General features: G+C 42.7%; 1 long non-coding RNA gene across 1 annotated transcript in view; it reads left to right on the top strand.

The window, feature by feature from the left end:
- LOC115100106 overlaps nt 1-24,860 on the top strand; it is a 230,522-nt gene that overhangs the window by 185,531 nt on the left and 20,131 nt on the right. The window contains exon 2 of the long non-coding RNA XR_003858963.1: nt 9,095-9,186. This is a non-coding gene — a long non-coding RNA (uncharacterized LOC115100106). The remainder of the gene's footprint in view (nt 1-9,094; nt 9,187-24,860) is intronic.

The following is a 24,860-nucleotide window of genomic DNA, read 5'->3' as shown; positions in this document are numbered from 1 at the left end:
AAATGAATAAACTTGAAAAACTCAAATATAAAAAGCTTCAAAAATGAAAAAAATAAAAATAAAAATGCTGAAAACCAAATAGATAAACTGAAAACAGTATGGGCTGGATTTTAAAAGGGTTACGCGCATAAGTTATGCGCGTAACCCTTAAAGCTCCTTGTGCGTGCCGAGCCTATTTTGCATAGGCTCGGTGGCGTGCGCAAGCCCCGGGATGCCCATAAGCGTCGGGGCATGTCGGGTGGGTGGCACGAATTTCGGGGTGGGGCAGAGGGCATGTCGGGGGCGTGACACTGGCCTGGAGGCGTGGTCGAGGTCTCACTTTGAATGAAAAGGGGCCTGGTGTGGGCAGGTCCCGGGTGTTCCGGTGCAGAGCCAAGAGATGCATGTGCAAGCACCTACATGCCTGGGTGTGTGCCCAGTTCCAGTGCCGTGTAAGTTTACTTCTGCTATGGAGGAGGTATCAATTTAAAAAAAATACAGGCATCCTTGAAGGGTTAAAAAGGGCCTGGGATAACTGAGGGGGGTACAGGATAAAGTACCAGGGGAGTTTGGAGGACTGAGCTGTAGATTGAGTGAAATGATGGATGACCTGGATGTGCCTGCTATATAATTCCCCCACTTGCTTGGCTTAAATTTGACTTTACATGGCCAACATTCAGAAAAGCAGAGAACAGACAATTTATTAGGGATGTGAATCGTTTTTTGACGATTTCAAAAAAATCGTCAGATATTTTTTAAATCGTCAAAAATCGTTAAGAGTCGCGATACAATAGAATTTCCCCCGATTTATCGTGAAACATCGTAAATCAGTGGAGGGGGAGGGCGGGAAAACCGGCACACCAAAACAACCCCTAAACCCACCCCGACCCTATAAAACTAATCCCTTACCTTCCCCCACCCTCCCAAACCCCCCAAAACTTTTTACGAGTACCTTGTGGTCCAGTGGGGGCTCGGGGACCGATCTCCCGCTCTCGGGCCATCGGCGCCGGCCATCCAGTGCTCCTACCATGTGACAGGGGCCGGCCAATGGCACAGATACCCTGTCACATGGTAAGGGCAAAGGGCCATCGGCGCCATCTTTATGAGTGGCAGCCGATGGCCAAGAACGGGAGATTGCTCTCGGGACCACCACTAGACCACCAGGTAATTTAAAAATGTTTTGGGGGGGTTTGGGAGGGTGGGGGAAGGTAAGGGGTCAATTTTAAAGGGTCGGGCCTCACTAAAAAAAAATTAACGATGTGAATCAGAACCGATTCCGATTCACATTACAACCGATCATATTTTTTTCTCCCCCTAGCCGAACCCGATCATTAAGACAATCGGGCACACGATTCACATCCCTACAATTTATCTGGCTAAAGTTAGCTGGATAAATTATTACGGATATTCAGCAGGACAAATTCCCAGCTGACTATACCTGAATAAAATTATCCGGGTAATGTTCCCCAGATAGCTTTCAAACCTAACTGGCTATGTTTAAATGTAACTGGTTAGGTTCAATGTTATCTGGCTATGGGGAAGATTTTCAAAGGGTTATGTACGTAACATATGCGCGTAACACCGGAAAAGCTGTCCCTGCCTGCCCCTGTGCGTGCCGAGCCTATCTTGCATAGGCTTGGTGGCTCGCGCAAGCCCCGGTACACGCATATGTCCCGGGGCTTCAAAAAAGGGGCGGGAAGGGGGCGGGTCCAGGGGCATGGCGGCAGTCTAGGACGGATCCAGGAGTCAGGGGGTGGTCTGGGTGCATGGCGGAGGTTCGGGGGCGGTCCTGAGTCCTCCGTCACAGTGGCCTCTGCCGGGGGCTGGAGAGCCGGCGCGTGAAGTTACGCCTGCTCAGAGGCAGGCATAACTTCTAAAATAAAGGTTTGGAAGGGGTTTTAGATAGGGCTGGGGGGGGCGGGGAAGGAAGGGGAAGGTAAGGGGTGCAAAAAGAAAGTTTCCTCCAAGGCAGGCGTTAATATCTGAGTGATATCTGAGTGATAAATGTGCATCTGAGATGCACATTTATTTTTTTGAATGCGGTGAATAATGGCCTCATTCACATGCATTTGCATGTGATGAGTGCTATCTCATTCACTCCGCATTAGATGCGGGTTAATAGGTTCTAATCCCCCTATTGCATTAGGGGTGGATTAGCGCCTATTTAACCCATGTCCAACAGTGGGTTAAACAGTGCGCTCGTGGGAGGGCACTGTATTGCATCGGCCCCTATGTATGTTAGAAGTAGTGGTTAGCTTACTGCCTAGAAGCCATCCTCCAGAGATGCGTCCTTGCTGGAACTGGTCATGAATCATGAATTCTGGATTGTAATAGAATGTAGGCATCATGAATGAATCTGGGAAAGCAGGGATCCACATTCATAATGTTGCCCTTGGTGTTGCAGACCACATGCATGTTTAGGGAGTGGTATCCCTTGTGGTTGCAGTAGGTGGCTTCAACTCCTCCTGGTGTCCTTAGGGGCACATGAGTGCAATCAATAGCTCCCAAGTCTGAGGGGAAGCATGCAATTTGATAGAAATCAGTCATTATTTGCTGTTGTTCCTGTCTTCCAAAGAGGAAGGAAATAAAGTGTTGTGTTTTCTGGAGCAAGGCAGCCAGAACCTGCTCTAGATACTTTGATGTGGCAGACTGAGTGATGCCAAATGTAATTCCTAGTGGGGTTTGGAAGGTGCCAGTAGCAAAAAATGGCCAGGGCGGTGGTCACCTTGATGTGTACTGGCAAGGTATGGACTTTTTGGGTGATAGGTAGCAGTTCAGGCTCTAACATTTGGCAGAGGTACAGTATCTTTTCCTTATTAAATCAGAACCTGCGCATTACTTCCTCCTCAGACAAATCCAGAAATTGTGTGTGAGTCCTGTAAACTCTATGTAAAGGGTACTTCCTCAGTCTCAGCAAATGTTTTCTCCTCTCTCTTTCTCTTCTGAGTCGTATAGATCGGAGGAGCCATGCAGCTATAATAATCATGTGGAGAAACAGAAATGCTAAATATGCCACACAAGTGCAGTTCCTTAGGTTTATCACCTCCTGTTGCTATCTCTTTCTGTTGGACTTAAATCAACAGTGCCTAGGTAAATACTTCACCGTTTCCCTGTTACCACCAGTAAGTCCCACTAGCTCTTCCTTCTGCCTTCCTCCGGAATCAAGTGACCAAGATTGAGGAGGCCAAGAAAGCTGAAACATCCGATGAAAGTAAGCAGTCCCTTAAGCATACAGGCCGGCAGTAGTAAATATATGCGTGTGAGATTGGCTGTACATGCCAGGTGATATGCGCACGTTCCTTATAAAATACGTCAAGTGTGCGTAACTCATGTATATGCCCCCGCATGCCCCAACACTCCCCTTTTTTATGCGCACAACTTTATGCACGCTGGCACATTTATGCGCACAAATGGCGCTATGCAATATTTGCTTTCCGCGCACTCTGGGTATTTACACATGTTTGTGCCGATTTTTAGGCGTGCAGCGCTTTTAAAATCCACCCTTTTATGTTCTTCACATTTTAATTCTCTGCATTTATGATATGCTTGTAAAATTGCTGCCTTATGCATATAATTCAGCAATTTAATGATCACCACTCATGGTTTATTTCTGCTGGCCTATGTTGTTCCCAGTCGGTAAGCACGCTCAATTTTAAGTAGACCTTCCATAGCTGACAACCTGAGGGTAACAAAGCAGCCACGCTTCCAGTGCCAAATTACTCTCAGATAGGGATTCAGGTATGCCCACTAGTTTCAATTACTCCTTCAGGATCTGTTTTCTAAGTCTTCAAGCTTTTCAGCTTGCTCCTTAACCTGCTTCTCCAAGTTATGAATTTTGCAGTGTAGCCATTGAGTCATTCTTTACAACCCTCAATCTGCCTTCAAATTGGTCAATTCATGGACCAAACTCAGCGATTGAATTCTGAACATCCAATATTTGTGCTGAGTGAATCAAAGCCCCAGGAGGTGGTCAGTGTCATTGCATTTGATTCACTTATCTTAGGTTGAGAGACATTTTCCTTGTTGGTTGCCATTTTGGTTACAGTGAGACATGGTAGATTTATTTCTTTCTTTGCCGCTCTGGTACTCATAACCTCTCTAAACAGGCAAAAATGAACCGACATTCGAGCCACAACCAATTACTTGAAATTTAAGCATGATACCTCACAAATGTAAGATGGATGGTGAATAATGTTAGGGGATGGCACCCGGAGCATGAGATTAAGCTGCTATCCAGGTTCACCGCATCATGTGACACCCATGTCCTTATTTTTTAAACTTCTTCTCATTTCAGCGGCCTCAATAGGTGTTGCGGCAGGTAGGTGGGTGGAAGTCTAGCTAGACCCTGGGGGGATTTTGATTATTGGGAGACAGGGTTTCTGGACCACATCACTCTTTTAGAAAATGATGGTGCTGGGTGAAAGGGGCCAACAGCATGCATTTTCAGCATTTCGCCTGATATTGTTCCTCACAGATTTTTTCCATAAGAAAAAAATATTGTGTGGAACCCACCATAATATTTTCCTCAGGAGGGGCAAAATATTGCAGAAACATCCCTCTGAAAATATGTTGCCCCACCCGCAATAAATATTGCAGCATTGTAAATGACCCCCATAGATTGTGAGCTCTCTAGGGACAAGGAAATACCTACAGCACCTGAATGTAACCTGCTTTGAAGTGCCTGAAAGACAGAACAAACATCAAATAAACAGTGCACTGGAAGCTATCTAATTGCTGACTCTATAAATGTCCTGGCCATTAGTGCATCTTTAAATATTTATAGCTCATCTCATTCAATCATTATTGTTCTAGGTTGGCTAACATAAAATTTCATAAATATTCCAATTACACACTTAATGCATCATTAAGGGCACACTAAATTTCATATATTGTAATTACATAAATGTGTATATATAGTCATGCAGTAAACTAGGGCCAAATGTGTAGCCACTTTCAACAATCATCTATATAAAAATGGTTCATGAAAAAAGACACAAGAAAGGTTAATAAGTAAATAAGTCTTCTTTTTAAATCATCCAAAATCAGCTATATGCTGCTTGATATTAAATTCACTTAGAGAATAGCCACTGCCATTAGCAATGGTAACATGGAATAGACTTAGTTTTTGGGTACTTGCCAGGTTCTTATGGCCTGGATTGGCCACTGTTGGAAACAGGATGCTGGGCTTGATGGACCCTTGGTCTGACCCAGTATGGCATGTTCTTAAATGGCAGTTTGGTCTATAAAATTGGTGCAATAACTGAACAAACTCTTTTGCGAGTCTAACTTCTTTCACTGTGGTAATATTTAATAGTTGATCAGAATACTGCGTTGGTGTACTGACATGAACCAAACTTCCTCCATCCAATATTTTTGTTGAAATTGTGTGCAACAAGATGAAACCACCTGTGTAAATTTTTGTTTCACTTTTTTTCTTTTAAATGTCATTAACAGACTTTATCAGATATATTTTAAATGTCCCGACAGACATTTAATATTGGATGGAGGAAGTTTGGTTCATGATTATATATACACAAGTTGAGTTCACCCTAGTGGGGGTTTAAAACTCATATATATGAAACCCTTCCTCCATCTTTTACAAATATTCTCTTCCAATTAAAACAGGTAGGCTACAATGGGTCACATACAGCCTCGGTAGCCTCTAGTGAATAGTTGTGGCATTTGGAATGAGATGACTCACGGTTGGTGAGCAATAAAGAATTCATAGATCTATATAAAAGATATTTATGGGGCAATTGAATGTGATTTGATTATTATCTTATAATTCCCCAAAACATTTTTTGGTGCTTTTTGAGTTGGGTATTTCAATGTATATGATGACATCCACCATTAATATTTCATGTTCTACCAAAGCAAGTGTAGTCAGATACCATTATAATAGAAACAAAACGGACTATTAAAATAAAGTGCAATGTGTATTATGAAAAACATGAAAAATCTAAATCCAAATTCAATCCTGCAAGGTTTATGGTTTTCAATAGGGGCTGGATTTTAAGAGGTATGTGCAACTCGGTGTACACAAATGTATGCCCGGTTTTATAACATGTGCGTGCAGCCGCATGCATGTTATAAAATCTGGGGTCGGTGAGCGCAAGGGGGTGCACACTAGTGCACCTTGCACGTGCCGAGCCCTAGGGGAGCCCTGATGGCTTTCCCCCATTCTCTCCGGGGCCGCTCTGAAATCAGAACAGCTTTGAAGGGAACTTTCCTTCCACCCCCCCCCCCCCCCCCCCCACCTTCCCCTACCTAAACCCCCTCACCTTTGTTTCACAAGTTGCGCCTGCCTCTGGGCAGGCATAGGTTCATGCCGGCCAAGTGCCGGCGTGTGATCCCCTGGTCTAGCGGCCCTTTGAAGGCTTTGGCCAGCGTAATTATTTTTAAGATGGCGCCGGCCATCCATTGCTCCTACCATGTGACAGAGGCTGGCCAATGGCACCAATAGCCTCTGTCAAATAGTAAGGGCAAAGGGCCATCGGCGCCATTTTGTATCCTTTCACAAAGACAGATGATTTAAATGCTCAGCAGAGACAGATATTTATATCTGAATATCCAAACTTAGAAATAGCAGAATGATCTACATTTTTACTGTAGTTCCTCTGCCTGAGGAAATTTATACAATAATGTTCTGTTGTGACATATTTTTGATATTTTATGAGAAAAATGTTATAGTGAGGCATGAATTTACAAAACATTTTGCCAAGAATATTTAATACTATACTAAAATGTTTGTGAATCAAACTTACCAAATATTTGAGATATGTTTGCTCAGGAGAAATAAGCTTGATGCTAATATTAGATTTTAGTTTTACTTCCTGCTTTTGATGTATCTGAGAGGGAACACATGAATTTTCATAACAAGGGAAACTATTAATTCTTGACTTCTAACAAAACATTCTAAGATTTATAATCTAGTTTTATAAAACAGATATAATAGACTTTTGATTTATGAAGCAGCAAAAGACAACTGTAGTTTGATTGAAAGAAGACATCAGTTCACAGTTCATTGATGTCAACTTTTTTGACTTATTGAAGTATAGTATAAGCAATTATTTGAAGAGGTTAAGAAAAGAGCACGATTCTTGATCAAAAACTTTCAGGTTCATTCATCAAATTGTTATGGCGTTAATGCCCACAATAATGCCACAATGCACGTGCAGCGCAAATGTAAATTTGGCAAATTTATTCAAAAATAGCTACACCTTTTTTCCTAGCATTAATGATAAATATTACATATTCTGTTTCAGGCATTTTTAGGGAGAGAGAGAAAGAGAAAACCTCTGGAGTAGTGCACACAGTAGTCAGCTGTGTATACCACTATAGGAAGGCCAGCTAGTAACTCAAGATGAGGTTTTGGTGGTGGTCTAGGGTTTTGGGATCAGGTCTATTTGAGATTTCTATAATGTTCTCTCTCCCTAGCTTGATGGACTCTCTACTAGGGTATTATCAACTAGGGCGAGAAAACATTGATATAATCTAATCTTGGTCTGACTTTTCTCACTCCAAAGCAAGTCAAATTTTCAATGAGGTCTACTGTACTGTTCGTACATCTCATTCTGCATGTAAAACTGGCACCAAAAACCCTACATCACCACCAAAACCTCACTAGTTACTAGCTGGCCCTACTATAGTGGTCTAAATAGTTGATTAATAGGAAAGACTTATAAAGAAGCTCTCTCTCTCTCTCTCTCTCTCTCTCTCTCTCTCTCTCTCTCTCTCTCTCTCTCTCTCTCTCATTGAATGAATTCTCCTGAGCAGCTGTATTGTCACACATAGAACCCAAAACAGCATGCAGACTTTAGCTTGAATTTTCAAAGTGGAGTTCACATGTAAGACCACTTTCAAAGCTAGAGCAGTGATTGGAAACCATGCTAGACATAAAAGTGTGCATGCACTTCTAAAAATCAAAAGCATGCATAATACCCCAACTCAGTTCTCCAGAAAGCCTCTTTCTTGTTCATGGAAAAGTAGACGTATGAGTTCCATATGTACTTTTACACATATACCCCTGGGCAACTTGCAAAAGCCCATTGAAGTGTGTCAAAAGCTTTTAAAACTCTGGCCCATAATGTAGTCTGATTTGTTCATTTAGCATGTGTAATATATTTTGTGATGCATGCTATCATAATCATAATATGATCAGATACAGTGAGTCTGAGGTAATTCATGCCCCTCTTACCAATACCTACATGACCTTTTTCAGGTGTTCATAGGAACAGTAGGGATAAAAAGCTTAAAGAATTGAAAACTAATATCATTTATTAAACAGTGTAAACAAAGAGTATTACTTGTGTACAAGGAGGATATGCATCTAATATGCACTAGGAATGTTATTAGAAAATAAATCAAGACTGTAAAATGTATGTATAGTACAGACTGTTAAAATAAGGGAGATTCCCAAGAACTCTATCTCTAGATTGCAAGAGGAAATATTTCTGCTTTTCATAAAGCTGTCTGTGGATTGACCACAAATGTCTATATACATTTTAGATTTGCTAGTAATACCATGGTATATACATGAGAAATGTGCATGAATTTCACTTGCAGAAATATAGTTGTGATACCTCATTTTGTTAATATATTCCAGGGATGGGCAAACAGGTCTGGTTTTCAGGACATTTACAATGAACATGCATGAGATATATTTGCATTGTGGATATCCTGAAAACCAATCCTGCTTGAGGCACTCCAGGATGGGAGCTACTTATCCCTGATATATTATATTCATACAATATTTGATATTTTAAATATTTATTTATTTAGCAGGTTTTATATACCATCATTTGGTTTACAAACATGGGAAGGTTACAGACATGTTAAAATAACATAGAGAGACATTTTTTGCACAGATTTTAAGTTTCTAAATAGATCTGGCACTCCAGATTGCACTAAGGGGTGCACAAAGGGGAGTACCCCTTTGTCGTGCCCCTTCGGCGCAATGCACGGTGCGTGACGCCTGATGGCATGGTGCCGTTTTACGGCTCGAGGCCGGCTGTGCTGACATCGGGGGGCAGGTCCCCTGATCGGGGATCTCTCTACTCACTTCCTTCTCATTTCTGAAGCGATGTTTCTCTTTTTTTTTTTCTTTCCTCTCTAGCACTGAAAAATATGATATTAATCTTTCAGTACAAGATCCTGCTTAGATATGGCTTCAAGGCAAACAATGACACAGCAATGGCTATGAACAAGGTAATTAAATACATGCTAACACTAAATACCTGCATTGTGCTTCTGAGTAGTCAGCTACATATTAACTTCATGGGATATATTTGATAGAGCACTATTTGAATGATTGCTCCATAAACCATCTCATAAAATCTTGTTATTTTAATTGATGTAACAAAAAACAGAAACACATTAAGCTACTTCATCCTGGTAAACTACCTGATAAGTCAGAGAAATTGAAACCCTAGCTATTACTATAATGTTTATTGCCAAGTCAATAGGTGTAATTTCACACATGGAAAATGTTTAGGCTAAAGTGTCATTTTAATAGAATTAATTATTCTTATTTGGATAATAGCAGGATCCAGAGGAGAGGGATACATTTCTATTCTTAAACAGCTAGTCAATGGTAGAAAAGCAGAACATTTCATGAAAGATTTTTTTCTTTTTTTTTTTGGATCCTATTTGTGGTTCAATCTTCTGGAGTTAGATTCCCAAACTTCCCATTGTTAAGGATTAGAGGGGCATATGAAATTATCACTCACCAGCACTGAAGAATATGATATGAATCTTTCAGTACAAGATCCTGCTTAGATATGGCTTCAAGGCAAACAATGACACAGCAATGGCTGTGAACAAGGTAATTAACGACAAAAAAAAAAAAAATCAGTCTTTAAAAATTGGAAATCAGGTCTTTAAAAGGAAAAGAAGAAAGAGCATAAGCACTAGCAAATTAGATGCAAAACATTAATAAGGCAGGCTAATCAATAATTTGAAGAGAACATTATCAAAAAGACAAAATTGAATGGTAAAACTATTTCAAGCGCATCAAAAACCAAGAAACCTGTGAGGAAGTCTGTTGGACCATTAAATGACCAGAGGATGAAAGGGGTGTTCAGGGAGGATAAGGCCTTAGCTGAAAAAAAAATAAGTTAAATTAATTATTTTCTTTGATCTTCAGTGCAAAATATATCAGGAAGCTACAAAATCCAGAATCATTCATTTTACATGACAATTCAAAGGAATATCAGAAAATCACTGTAGATCTGGAACAGCAGGTACAAAAGCAAATTATCAATTGAAATAGTAGAACATCTGGTAGTATTTACCCTACAGTTCTAACGGAACTCAAATATGGAATTGGAACACAATTACTGGTATCAATACCCTATCGTTCAAATCTTCCGTTTTTCCTGAATAAAAGAAAGAACCCAATGTAATTTTTTTTTTCTGTTTTTTAAGACTACGGGTGATCCAGCAAACTACAGATTAGTGAGCCTGCCACTGGGGTTTGGCAAAATCTTGGAGATTATTATCAATAACAGAATTATTAGCCATATGGATAGCAAGAACTAAAGGAGGAAGAATTAGCATGGATTAGGCAAAGCAAAGTTGTGCCTAACTGATCTATGAGAATTCTATAAAGCTATAAATAAAAATATGAATAAGGGTCAGCCACTGCCAGTCAATATGGAGGAACATTTTCAAACAACTATGCGCAGCAGCATATACGCATGTATATAGTGGTGCATATTATTTTATAACCTGCACGGATCATATACACATGTACTGTATATATATATGCTTAAGTGCAAATACATGCAATGCATCGAATGCAATACTTTTCCCACTTATGATTTTTCTGACCAAAACAATGCATAAAGTTTTGAACGTGCACAACTTTAAGGGGTGTATATGTATGTGGGAGAGGCTTGATGCCAAGCAGTGTGAAAAGAAAGTGAAAGAGATGCCATGTTATGTCTCATAGTTTAAATATATAATCTTTTATTGGAGCAATTGTCATACTACCTGCATGCCTGCAAAGCTCACAGGTAATTTTTATCCGTAGTCTTTACACCAATTTTCAAAGGATACATACACATACTTTTGCATTGAAAAATGGGCAGCATCGTGTGATACCACAAATTAGGGATGTGAATCGTTTTAGGACGATTAAAATTATCGTCCGATAATTTTAATATCGTCTTAAACCGTTATGGAACACAATACAATACAGATTCTAATGATTTATCATTATAAATCGTTAGAATCGTGAGCCGGCACATTAAAACCCCCTAAAACCCACCCCCGACCCTTTAAATTAAATCCCCCACCCTCCCGAACCCCCCCCCAAATAACTTAAATAACCTGCGGGTCCAGCGGCGGTCCGGAACGGCAGCGGTCCGGAACGGGCTCCTGCTCCTGAATCTTGTCGTCTTCAGCCGGCGCCATTTTCCAAAATGGCGCTGAAAAATGGCGGCGGCCATAGACGAAAAAGATTGGATGGCAGGAGGTCCTTCCGGACCCCCGCTGGACTTTTGGCAAGTCTCGTGGGGGTCAGGAGGCCCCCCACAAGCTGGCCAAAAGTTCCTGGAGGTCCAGCGGGGGTCAGGGAGCGATTTCCCGCCGCGAATCGTTTTCGTACGGAAAATGGCGCCGGCAGGAGATCGACTGCAGGAGGTCATTCAGCGAGGGTTCCGGCGCCTCGCTGAACGACCTCCTGCAGTCGATCTCCTGCCGGCGCCATTTTCCGTACGAAAACTATTCGCGGCGGGAAATCGCTCCCTGACCCCCGCTGGACCTCCAGGAACTTTTGGCCAGCTTGTGGGGGGCCTCCTGACCCCCACGAGACTTGCCAAAAGTCCAGCGGGGGTCCGGAAGGACCTCCTGCCGTCCAATCTTTTTCGTCTATGGCCGCCGCCATTTTTCGGCGCCATTTTGGAAAATGGCGCCGGCTGAAGACGACAAGATTCAGGAGCAGGAGCCCGTTCCGGACCGCTGCCGTTCCGGACCGCCGCTGGACCCGCAGGTTATTTAAGTTATTTGGGGGGGGGGTTCGGGAGGGTGGGGGATTTAATTTAAAGGGTCGGGGGTGGGTTTTAGGGGGTTTTAATGTGTCGGTTTTTCGATTTTTCGATTTTTAACGATTTTTAACGATTTTTCACGATATTTTACCCCCCCAAACGGCAACAATACGATTCCCTCCCCCTCCCAGCCGAAATCGATCGTTAAGACGATCGAGGACACGATTCACATCCCTACCACAAATAACTGAGATGCCCCTGCACTGGGTGATCTGTCCACCCTGCACTCACCATTTCTCTGTGGGGGCTCAGGTGACAATGTGGTCCGGCAATTAGTTTGTACATTCCACTCTACCTGCATTAATATCTGACTCTTGGTAAAACAAATATACAGCCCTTTACATCAGCTAAAGTTGAATGTTTTAAACAACAAGAAAAGCAAATCATAGGCAGGGCTCAGCAGTATTCCATTGTATTTGGGTCTGTTAGCTCTGTCTGGCTTCTCACAAGACCTCTAGGAAGATTTGATTTATTCCTCAAGAAAATGCCCAATGAATAAACATTTGTTTTCTCTCTTTCGGGTTTAAAAAAGTTCACTTAACTTAATCTCTTGGCTGTATCCTAAATTCTGTTTCTGGTCCTCTTCCTCACAGTCTTCCTCCATCTAAATAAGCTCTTGGGCTGGGTTAGGCTGTCCATCTGGTCCTGATCTTCCAATCTCTATGTCAATTCTGCTGGTCTCACAGTTGCCAGAACTCTGCATTTATACAGCTGCTAGCTTTCTATTGCAAGTGTGGGTGACTCCTCCCTACCTTCAACTCCTACCTACTTAGATCTTCTAGAAGCTGACTCCAAGGGCTTCTGGAAAATGTATTTCCTTGGGACAGCCATCTTACTGTATGTCAGTTTACCCCAAACAACTTTATTAAAAGAAACTTAAAAATGAAAACTTCAGGGACAAAGCAGCCAAGTGTTATCTCTAGTCTGGCGGCCCTGGTTTTGCTTTGGAGGAGGAAGGTCTCATGGTTGGAAGACATCAACCTGGTATAGCACAAAGTGATCCTGTAGCAAGAACCTACTCTCCAGCTGATAGCTGGTTGGCTGGTGGATGTAAGGATCACCTGGTAACTTGCTTATCTGATGCGAAGGTGGCAGACCTCACACGTCACCTAGATAGGAATTTAGACAGTGCTGGGGAAGAGCCAGCCATCCAGATACATGTAGGAATCAATGACTTAGGAAAGTGTGGGAGGAAGGTTCTGGAAAACAAATGTAGGCTTTTAAGTAGAAAGCTCAAATCTAGAAACTCCAGGATAACATTCTCTGAAATGCTCCCTGTTTCATGTGCAGGTACCCCAGAGCCAGACAGAGCTCCGGAACCTCAATGCATGGATGAGACAATGATGAAGGGAAAAGGTTTCAGTTTTGTAAGGAACTGGCCAACCTTTTGGGGAAGTGAGATTCTTTTCTGAATGGATGGGCTCTACTTTCAGCAGGATGGCACCAGACTTTAAAACTAGAACAAAGGGGAAAGCCGACAGTCACTCAATAGCACATGGTTCAGAGGAATGTCTCTTTGAAGAATACTAATGAAGCAGGAAATTTAGGGCATCCCAAAAGAGGGTTTCCAATAAAAGCAAAGGTTTTCCATGTGCCTATAAGTAAAGAACCAAATGAGTTAAAAGATTACACATTATCCCTGCAATCTGATAAGCAGGTTGTTAATGCCAACATAAACCATATTTTGAAATGTCTGTATGCCAAAGCCAGAAGTCTAAGAAATAAGATAGAAGATTTAGAGTGTATAGGACTGAATGAAGTTAGACATAATTGGCATCTCAGAGACCTGATGGAAAGAGGATAACCATTGGGACAGTACTACACCAGGGTACAAATTATACAGCAATGATAGGGTGGATCAACTTGGAGGCTGGGTGGCACTTTTTATTTGGGATGGCAAAGCATACAAGATGATAAAGATCCTATAAGAGACTAATGGGCCGATTTTAAGAAGCCGGTGTGCACCAATCCCAGGAGATAGGCGCGTGACTGTGGCATGTGAAACCTGCAGGCATATTCAAATATCCATGGCCATGTGAAAGACTGGCCTACAAACCAAGGGGTGTGCCAGGGGCAGGGGCCAGCCAGGACAGTCCCAGTGAAGCATGTGCTGGCAGCCAGCCAGTGCATACTACTTACTAGGGGTGTGCATTCGGATTGACCGCATTAGTAAAACGCAACTCATATATTTTTTTTTACTTAAAAAATTGATTCGACATAAACGATCGGATTTCCCACATATCGAACATAGATATGTTCGATATGTGGGAAATCGCGATTGTTGAGCCAAAATAAAAATATAAACCCCCTCACCCTCCTTAATCCCCCCCCGACTTACCACAACTCCCTGGTGATGGAGCGAGGAGTGAGGACGCCATTTCTGCAATCCTTGGCGAGAAGCATGTGACGTCGGTGGCACGTCGAGTGACGCCGGCGTCACGTGATTCCCGGCAAGTTCGCGCCGGACGGCTCGTTCGGCCCAAAAAGAACTTTTGGCCAGCTTGAGGGGGTCAGGAGGCCCCCCCAAGCTGGCCAAAAGTTCTTTTTGGGCCGAACGAGCCGTCCGGCGCGAACTTGCCGGGAATCACGTGACGTCGCGTCTGAGTGACGCGGCGCCACGTGATTCCCGGCGAGTTCGCGCCGGACGGCTCGTTCGGCCCAAAAAGAACTTTTGGCCAGCTTGGGGGGGTCAGGAGGCCCCCCCAAGCTGGCCAAAAGTTCTTTTTGGGCCGAACGAGCCGTCCGGCGCGAACTTGCCGGGAATCACGTGACGTCGCGTCTGAGTGACGCGGCGCCACGTGATTCCCGGCGAGTTCGCGCCGGACGGCTCGTTCGGCCCAAAAAGAACTTTTGGCCAGCTTGGGGGGGTCAGGAGGCCCCCCCAAGCTGGCCAAAAGTTCTTTTTGGGCCGAACGAGCCGTCCGGCGCGAACTCGCCGGGAATCACGTGGCGCCGCGTCACTCGACGTGCCACCGACGTCACATGCTTCTCGCCAAGGATTGCAGAAATGACGTCCTCACTCCTCGCTCGATCACCAGGGAGTTGTGGTAAGTCTGGGGGGGGGATTAAGGAGGGTGAGGGGGTTTAAATTTTTTTTTTGCACATATGTACATATACCCAACTCATTGGATTTTTTTTATGTCCATATTGGCCGCAAGTGGGACCCCCTTTCGGACATAAAAAATATGAACATAAAATTTTGCTCTGCACATCCCTACTACTTACAACTGCTCCGGGGAGCAGGTAAGTATAGAAAAAAAACTATTAGAGGTTGATTTAGAGGTCAAGGATGAGTGGGGAAAAAAGCAGACAGGATAGATAGGAAGTGTAGGAAATTCCATCCCAGACCATTACTTTATTGGAGTGGACTGGGAGGGAAATGGGGATGGCCCAGTTCATTGACGCACATATTTTATAAAATGACCCACTCCCTTCGCGTGCAAGTCGGCACTTGCGCACACATGCGCGTGCAGGTATAAAATCGGCATGTCCATGTGCGCTTCTGGGAACCACATGCCCATGAATGCCTGCGATGTTCTTTAAAAATTTACCTTTATATGCACAACAGAAATTCTATGTGTGCTGGGGAAGAGCATAATGATAGGAGTATACTACCATCCAGCTGGTCAAAATGATGGAAAATGAGTTGCTAAGAGAAATAAGGGAAGCTAACCAATTTGGCAATGCAATGAGAGATTTTGATTAACCCAATATTGACTGGGTAAATGTAACATCAGGACATGCTAGAGAGATAAAGATCTTGGATGGAATAAATGGCTGCTTCATGGAACAATTGGTTCGGGAATCAACATGAAAAGTTATTTTAGATTCAGTTCTTTGTGGAATGCAGGATTTGGAGAGAGAAAGGTAACAGTAATAGTGACCATAATGTGATCCAATTTGAATTTATGACTGAAAGGGAGACAATAAGTAAATCTACAGCTCTAACCCTAAACTTTCAAAAGGGTGACTTTGATAAAATGAGAATAGAAAAAAATGAAAGGTGCGGCTACAAATGTTAAGAATTTACAACAAGAGTGGACATTGTTTAAAAATACCATCTTAGAAGTGCAGTTCAGATGTATTCCATGCATTAAAGGTTAAAGAAAGGCCAAAAGCCTGCCAGCTTGTTTAAAGATTCAGTGAAAGAGGCTATTTTAGCCAAAAACTTTCAAAAATTGGAAGAAGGATCCAACTGAAGAAAATAAGAAAAAGCATAGACATTAGCAAATTAAATGTAAAATACTAATAAGACAGGCTAAGAAAGAATTTGAAAAGAAGTTGGCCACAGAGGCAAAAACTCTTAATAAAAATGTTTTTAAAATATAACCAAAGAAGGAAGACCTTGATTTGGTTGGACCTTTAGAGGATTGAGGGGTTAAAGGGGCACTTAGGGATGATAAGGCAGTTGCAGAAAGAATAAATTCATTCTTTGCTTTTGTGTTTACTAATGAAGATGTTGGGGAGATACCCATTCTGCCGACAGGCCAGATTTACAAATTGAAGAGTAGCAAATTGCCCAGACTAGATAATATATACCCCAGACTTCTGAAATAATTAAAAAAATGAAATTTCAGGTCTATTAGTGATTTGTAACCTATCATTTGGAACCTGGAGACTGGAAGGTAGCCAATGTAACCCTGATATTTAAAAAAGGCTCCAGGGGTGATCCGAGAAACAACAGACTGATAAGCCTGATTTCAATGCTGGGAAAAATCATGGAAACAATTCTAAAATATCAAATCACTGAATATATAGATAGACATGGTTTAATGGGGCAGAGCCAGCATGTATATACCCTAGGGGAAATGTTGCCTCACAAATAGTTTTTGTAGGGTTTAATAAACATGTCAATGAAGGTGAGCCAGTAGATGTGGTGTATTTGAATTTTGAGAAGGTGTTTGACAGTGTCCCCCATGAGTGGCTTCTAAGAAAATAAAAAAGTAATGGCATGGGAGGCAATTACTTGTGGATTGCAAACTGGTTAAAAGACAGGAAATTATTCAGAGAAGTTAAATCACAGGCGGATAGTGATCAATTGCAGGAGAACCTTGTAAGACTGGAAGATGAAATTTAATGTGGACAAGTGCAAGGTAATGCATATAGGGAAAAATAACCCATGGTGTACGTATACAATGTTAAGTTTCTTGTTAGGAGTTACCACCCAGGAACAAGATTTAGGTGTCAAAGTGGACAATACATTGAAATTGACAGTTCAGTGTTCTGTGGTGGTTAAAAAAGCAAACAGAATGTTAGGAATTATTAGGAAGGGAATGAATAAAAGAGAGAATATTATAATGCCTTTGTATGCTCGATGGTGAGACCACACCTTAAGCACTGTGTGCAATTCTAGTCGCTGCATCTCCAAAAAGGAATTGATGCATTGGAAAAGGTACAGAGAAGCGTAACCAAAATGGTAAAGTAGATGGAATGGCTCCCCTACAAGGAAAGACTAAAGAGGTTAGGGCTGTTCAGCTTGGAGAAGAGACGGCTGAGGAGGGGGGATACAAAGGAGGTCTATAATATCACAAGAGGACAAGAGCAGGTAAATGTAAATTGTTTGTTTAGTCTTTCAGAGAATACAAGGACTAGGGGGCATGCCATGAAGTTAGAAAATAGCACAAAACAAATTGAAGAAATTATTTTTCACTCAACGCATAATTAAGCTCTAGAATTCATTTCTAGAGGATACTGTTAAGGAAGTTATCTTATCTGGGTTTAAAAACCTTTGAACAAGTTTCTGGAGGAAAAAGTCCATAAACTGATATTAGTCATTGATTTAGGAATTAGCTACTTATTATTATTTAATGTTTGGTACTTGTATCCTGGATTGCTCACTATTGGAAACAGGATGCTGGGCTTGATAAACCCTCAGTCTGACCCAATATGGCAACTTCTTATGTTCTTATGTTAAGATTTACCTTTGTTTTTTAAGTGCATGGACTTGAGCAAACCATTTTGGTACCTTGTATCTAGGGTATATAATGTAGTTAAACAGCTGATTAAACCAAGAAGGGGAGAAGCAGATCCTGCTGGAGGAGAAGCAGGCTTGAAGCTGCTGATACTTTTCTTCCAGCTAGGGTCAAGTTGCAAAGAGAAGGAGGTGAGAGAGTTGGGGCATGATAGCACAAGTAGACCTGTACCAGCATTGGGGGAAACCATATTTTTTAGAGCAAAAACTATGTGAGCAGAAAAGAAGCACCTTGATGATGCTTTAAAATAAAGATTTATTTATTTAAAAAATAAAATTGGTGGCTACCCCTTTAAGGGATCTGGTCCTACATTGTTCTGCTGCCCCATTGGGCTGCAATTACCTTTTCTTTTTTAATTGGGTTGCAAGAGGGAGAATGCCATCTTGGGCTCAGGCGATTCAATGTTTATATCTGTTAAGGGCCAGTGGGAAAGAATGCTTAGGCTATAAAACATATCCTTAACACTGCCATCATTTTGTCTAGGTTATTGATCTGAGGTCTCTCGTGTTTAACATCAGTTAGAAACTATGAAGTTCTCGATGCTACCATGACTCTTCACTTTTATAAATACGTTTGAAACTCCCAATCAGAGAGTTCATATGCATTGACTGTGCATGCATTATGCGCATTCAGTTCTATAAAAGGGAGTGAAACAATACTGATCATCAGTATTGAAAATAATTGCTGACCCGAGATGCCTGTGCCCATCTGTTAAGCTTCCCTAACCTGCAAATAGATGAGCACAGATGCCAATGTCGTCGCAGAGAGGAGTCACCCATCTCCTTCAGCTGTAGTTTGCCAGGGTGTTGAGAGAAAAAACTTTAGTTAAAGAGGCCTGAAGTTACTTTATGTATAGGGTAGATATTTGTGATTACTCTAAATTAAATCTGTGCAGACTTGAATTTGGTAAGTTGTAGTGCTACTTAAGAAACTGTGAAACTGCCTCTAACTTTGTAAATCACCTAAATGATCATTATATCAATGCGTTATATTTAATTGATAACACTGTCAATAAAGTCTCTAATATTAGACAAAGTGAATGAGTCCTTGTTCTGATTAAAATGAATTCTGACTGACCCTAGTCCGAATAAAGTCATAAATACTGTGCATTGCACAGTTGGAGGTTCCAACATAATAATTAAATTAGTCTGTATTTGTAGTGATGCCATTTCCTACATTTTTACGTTCTGTTAACATTTGGATCTACAATTGTGAACTACTGTGTTACCTTCAGATGCTAATTATTGCCACTGTGACAATTGTGATGTTGGTGCATTCCCACTGAGGAATGTAGCAGCATGCTCTACCTAAATTCCACTGAAACTGAGGAGAAAGATCCAATATCCTTGTAGCAGTCTTAGGCCTCTCTTCTCTGAAAAATACAATATGATTTTTTTTTATAGACTAAAATTAGCACAAAGGCAAGGCCCAAAGCATTTTGCTCAAAACAACCATTTACATTGGAAATTCCATCTGAGAACTTTAACCTCACTTACAATTCAAACTGAAAGAAGTTGCATTTTCCATTTGTAGTATCCCTTGTTCTAGCAATGTGCTTCACAGTTTCCACTCACTCTGGGGAAATGCCAGCCTGAGAACGACATTCCGATATCACTTATTCTCTTGCTATATGTAATTGTTAGAAAAAATTAAGAAAGCTAAAAGCAGGTATGTACTATGCTGTTTTTTTTTATTCATGAGACTTTTCAACGTTATAAAGTCTCTGGATAAATCAAATCTGTTTATCTCCTTAACCTCCTGAGCCCTTTGAGTTTCTAAGCCAAAGATATTTTGAAGCCAAATACTGAGCAGTAAATAGCAAGTAAGTTAAGAAGGATTAAAACTAAATGAAAGGAAATGACTCATTTTGTGGTTGAGTAGTGGCTAGTGGAGTCACAGAATATTTATAAATACTATGCTTAGGCATTGTCTGTCTTCACATCCCTCACCAGACACTGAATACCCTCTGCTACCACTTGGTGTTGCTCAGTACAACTGGAGGCTAGTGGAATACAAATGCAGGCATTAGCAGGCACGCCTCACTGTCCACTCCCCACCTTACCTGCGTGTCAGGCTGATACAGTACAGTGCGCTCCAGTGGAGTGCACTTTTAGCCCGCGTTTGGCCATGAGTTTGACGCGCTATTTTTACCCCTTATACAGTAAGGGGTAATAGCACGTTGAAAACGCGCGGCCAACCCCCCTGAAACTAATAGCGCCCGCAACATGCAAATGCATGTTGCGGGCGCTATTAGTTATTCCCGTGCAATACAGAAAGTATCGCCTACCCAAAGGCTGGCGTTAATTTCGGCCAGCACCGGGAAACTGTACAGAAAAGCAGTAAAAACTGCTTTTCTGTATACCCTCTGACTTAATATCATAGCGATATTAAGTCGGAGGCCCCAAAAGTAAAAAAAAAAGTAAAAATCTGCCTGCAGACCACGGCTCGGAAGATGGATGCTCAATTTTACCGGCATTCATTTTCCGAACCCGTGGCTGTCAGTGGGTTCGAGAACCGATGCCGGTAAAATTGAGCGTCAGCTGTCAAAACCGCTGACAGCCGCCACTTCTGTCAAAAAGGAGGCACTAGGGACGCACTAGTGCCCCTAGCGCCTCCTTTTACCACGGGCCCTAATTTGTATGTTCCTTCCTGAATTGCGCTCACAGGAGAGTGGCCTGTGCACGCGTCAGGAGAGCGAGCGATCAGCACCTCTCCCGTGACTTTTACTGAATCGGCCTGACAGTGATATCAGTGGGAGCATAAGCGCTGGCACCAACTGGTCTTTTTCTCTTTCCCCCCAGCAGTGGGAACTCTGAAAATATCCTTCCAGTCCTAGGGCCAGCCTGATGATTGCCATGGTGGCAGGAGGCAGACAGCAGTGCCGCCTCTGTTCATTCTCTGTTCCTTCCTCTGCTTTTTTGCTGCCAGTGGTGGGGGCTGCAGAAGAAAGAGGCAAGTAATATTGATGGGGACTGGCAAGTCCATCTGGGACAGGGTCGGGAGTGTGCTGGGACCTGGAGGGGTCAGAGTATTCTGGGACCTGGTTAGGGATGGGAGCCATGAATGTGCTGGGACTGGGCTGAGAAAGTGATCAGGCTGTGGCAGGGGGGTCAGGCTGTGCCGACACTGAGCCGAGGAGGAGGGTAAGAGTGTGCAGTGCTGGAGCTGAGGAGATGGTTGGGAATGTGCTGGGGAGGGGAGAGGGAATGTATTGTCCTGGGGAGGGGGTTTATAAAGCTGGGGGTTGGGCTGGGGAGTGTATGGTCAGACTCTCCTGGCTCCAGGGAGGGGAGGGGGGACAGGAATGCTGGGTTTGGACTGGGGAGTGGAGGATGCAAACTCCTTTTGCTGTATTTTTCATCAATTCACCTGAAAGAAATTGCTCAGTGATATCAAATGTGCAGTTAGTTCCTCTGTCTGTGAAACACCACCCTCCCCAAACACTCCTGAGTTGAATGTGCCCATCTATACAGCTATTTGGGAGTTACCTAGCTAAATGCTGACTTTTGAATATTTTGGACACGTATCTGACTAAAATTAACTGGATAACATAGGAGCATAGCTTACATTCCCAACATTTCATACAATGTTGAAAATGGCTGGAATTGTGCTAGAGTATTAAGATACCAGCACAAGGGCAGAATTTCTAAAGGTAAGGGTTGGAGTAGGGGGAGGTAGAGGTAGAGGAGGGAAAATTAGGAATACAATCTGTGGTACCAGGATTGGAGTGGGGAGAGGTGGGAGTCCAAGGCAGGTAACAGTCCCCTTCAGGAAAGCCCTCCAAGGAGTAGATAGCCAGAAATGCGGAAGGGCCCCCGAGAAGCGGGTATCCAGAGTGTTCAAACGCCAAGTGAGAAATCTGGAACTGGAAGTCCAAGGATGGAGTGGATTCAGCTTAAGTACAGCAGCAAGTTGACATCATCCTGAGGGAACGCCCCCGAGGTTCCCGCCATGATGTGTACAACGGTGGCCTGCGCGTGTGGCTTAGGTGATTCCTGAAACAAGATGGCTGTCGGCATCACCCACGCCATCCCGGGAATGGAGGCTGCCATTCTTCCCAGAATCGATGGTGCAGAAAAAGAGGTGAGCAAGAGTGGTTGTAGCTGTCTGCGACCGATGGACATAACAGAATGTGCTCAGCTATATGATACAATCCAGTGTTTAGCACATACCTTTGGCAGTCTCTTGGCAGACCAGAAGTGTCAGGACCAGTGAGCATCATTACATTCCTCAGGATCAAGCTGTACTCCATACATATGGAGTTTAGACTTCCCTTTGATAAACTGGAAGAACTGCTAGCCTGTATAGTACAGATCAAGAAGGTGACACTGAAGCACATGAAATCCTTGATTGGTAGTTTGGACTTCATGGTGTGGGTCATTCCGATAAGCAGGATGTTCCTACACTAAATTATTATAGCCACAACGGGACTCTTGTTTGATTATTTTTGCTTGCAAGTCCAAAGACAACTGAAGAAAGACCTAACACTATGGCAGAGATTCCTCAAGGATTTCATTTGTGTTTCTGTGTGGTTAGCCTTACCTGTTAGCATCAGTGACCTACAGCTTCATTCTGATACATCAATAGGCATCAGATTTGGTGTCTATTTTCAGGCACATGGTGTGTGGTGCAGTAGTCAGAGTGAGTGGAGAGTGGGGTAATGAGGAACATCACATTCTTCAAGCTGTTTCCTATAGTGTGGAAGTTCATATATGGGAGAGCACCCTACAGTGCCAGCATGTGGTTTTATAGTGCAACAATGAAGCTGTTGTGTACTCTGTAAATAAACAGAGAGCTAAGTGCCTCCTTGTGTCAGAATTGCTCATGGAATTTGTGGCACTTGCAAAGCATTTTACAGTGGCTTGCAATAAAATAGAAAACTCTCTTTCTCATTGTAACTGGTCCCTATTCATCCTACTCACTCTGCAGGCAGATATAGTTGGGCAGACGGTACCAGCCCAGTTATGATCCTTCGGAACTCAGCAGCATTCAAAGTATTGCGATGATCACTGGCTCCATCCACATGTAATGAATTCATGAAGAATTATTACATAGTAACAGCATTCCTGTATGATCATAGGTAGATGGGACATCAGGTTCCATAGGGCATGGTTATCTGATACATAGTTCATTCAAAACAGCAAGAAATTTAATGGACCATGGTATGGTTCCAATTCACAGCCCTGTTCTTCTTTATGAAAGTGAGGTACAGCCACAAAGGTGTCCGATGTTTTCCAGTCAGGTGTATCATGCAAGGCTGGGCCAAGGACGCTTTACATCATCACAACATTGGCAGACCACTCACATGAATAGTTGATGTGTCTATGGCATATTTTATTGGGACTTGCTTCCAATGGGTTTTAGATGGCTTTGTTTTGAACGGCATTTTCATTGGTCTTCTTTGGCACGCTAAGTGTAAGCAAATTCCCAGCTTCATCACAGTCAACCATATGGATCAGAGGATTACACAGTTCGAATCATTGAAGATCAACTGCTCTTTTGCATTAGATAATTGAAGATGGATCAAGCAAGTGGGGCCAGGTTGTTATCTTAGCGACAGTTCTTGGCCATGTGACATGTCCAGTGAAAGCCTTGACTGAGTATTTAGTCCTTTGAGTATCTGGTTTGCACCTGCTGCATCACAATACTTCTCCCCTTTCCAGATTCCAGTTAGCAACAGTATCCAAAAGAGCCTTGGAGGTGCAGATTTGGAGAGCGTTTGTTATGGCACATATTCATTCCATATTTGCACCGCCTCCTGCGCAGCAATCACCAGTCTTCACAAGGCAGCTATACAAATCCGTGGGTGATGGTGATCAGGGCTGGTACCAGATTCTACAGTGGAGCTGAATTAATAATGTTTCCTCCCTTCTAGTCACCATCCAATGACATCAGTCCTTGTGGATCATGGGTCACTGCTTTGCAACACATGCATGCAGATAAGCCATTCAGGGAAAATTTAGCCTAGGTCTTAGACTAGCAGCAAAAGCATGGACAGTCCAATGGCTGGAAAAAGTTGGCATGTATTGGCAGGAGTTGTTGCCCCTTCTCCAAGCTCAGAGGAGGACCTCGACCCTTTTGAACTTAATTATCCATCTGGGAGACAACAACCTTGGTAAATATTCCAGGCTAACTGCTAAACAGTATTAGAGATGACCTGGTTCAGCTCTTCATAGAGTGGCATGGTACCACCATATGTTGGTCAGAGATAATATTCCATCTGCAGATGATGGATAATGGTTGGTGGGGATACTCTCACTCTAAAATAAACCATCAGATTGCCTATGCCAAAGTCATTCAATGGAATGGTGGTTATCACATCCACCATGATTTGGAGGACTTCATTGTCAGGACCTTTATGATAACTTGTTCCTGCAAGCTTTGCAAAGGGTAGTTTACCACTTGGATGTATCATCATAGTCTTTTTGGCGGAGGCTCAGCACACATGGGGCCATTCTATTACATTTGGCATCCATGATTTGAGTACCCTGTGGTAGGATGACTGAGACCAGAATTAAGGGCAAAGTGAAAAAGGAGGAGTCAGGTAGCATGGAGAGTGCCAATGAAACAAAGTTAGTGTCTAGGGCTAAGTTCTGTAGTGAGACGCCAACCATCAGGGCAAGGATATCAGGCTCCTGGACAGGGCCCAGATAGCACATGCAGGATGAATTTGGACAGCATAGTGGCCCCTTGTATAGTAACACTTTCAAGGCTTATGCAGGCTGTGAGGCCTTTGGAGTGAACCGCTAGGGCAGTTGTGAAGATTCAAGTCAAATGACACCAACCTTGTGGGGGAATGTAGGTAAACATGGACATTTTGTCAGAATTTAACTGGTTTCTGTTTTGAAAATGATTTGAAACG

Source organism: Rhinatrema bivittatum, chromosome 10 (genome assembly GCF_901001135.1).
Source record: "Rhinatrema bivittatum chromosome 10, aRhiBiv1.1, whole genome shotgun sequence".
NCBI lineage: Eukaryota > Metazoa > Chordata > Amphibia > Gymnophiona > Rhinatrematidae > Rhinatrema > Rhinatrema bivittatum.
The sequence above is the reverse complement of the archived record's forward strand: the minus strand, read 5'-3'. Positions and strand labels throughout refer to the sequence as shown.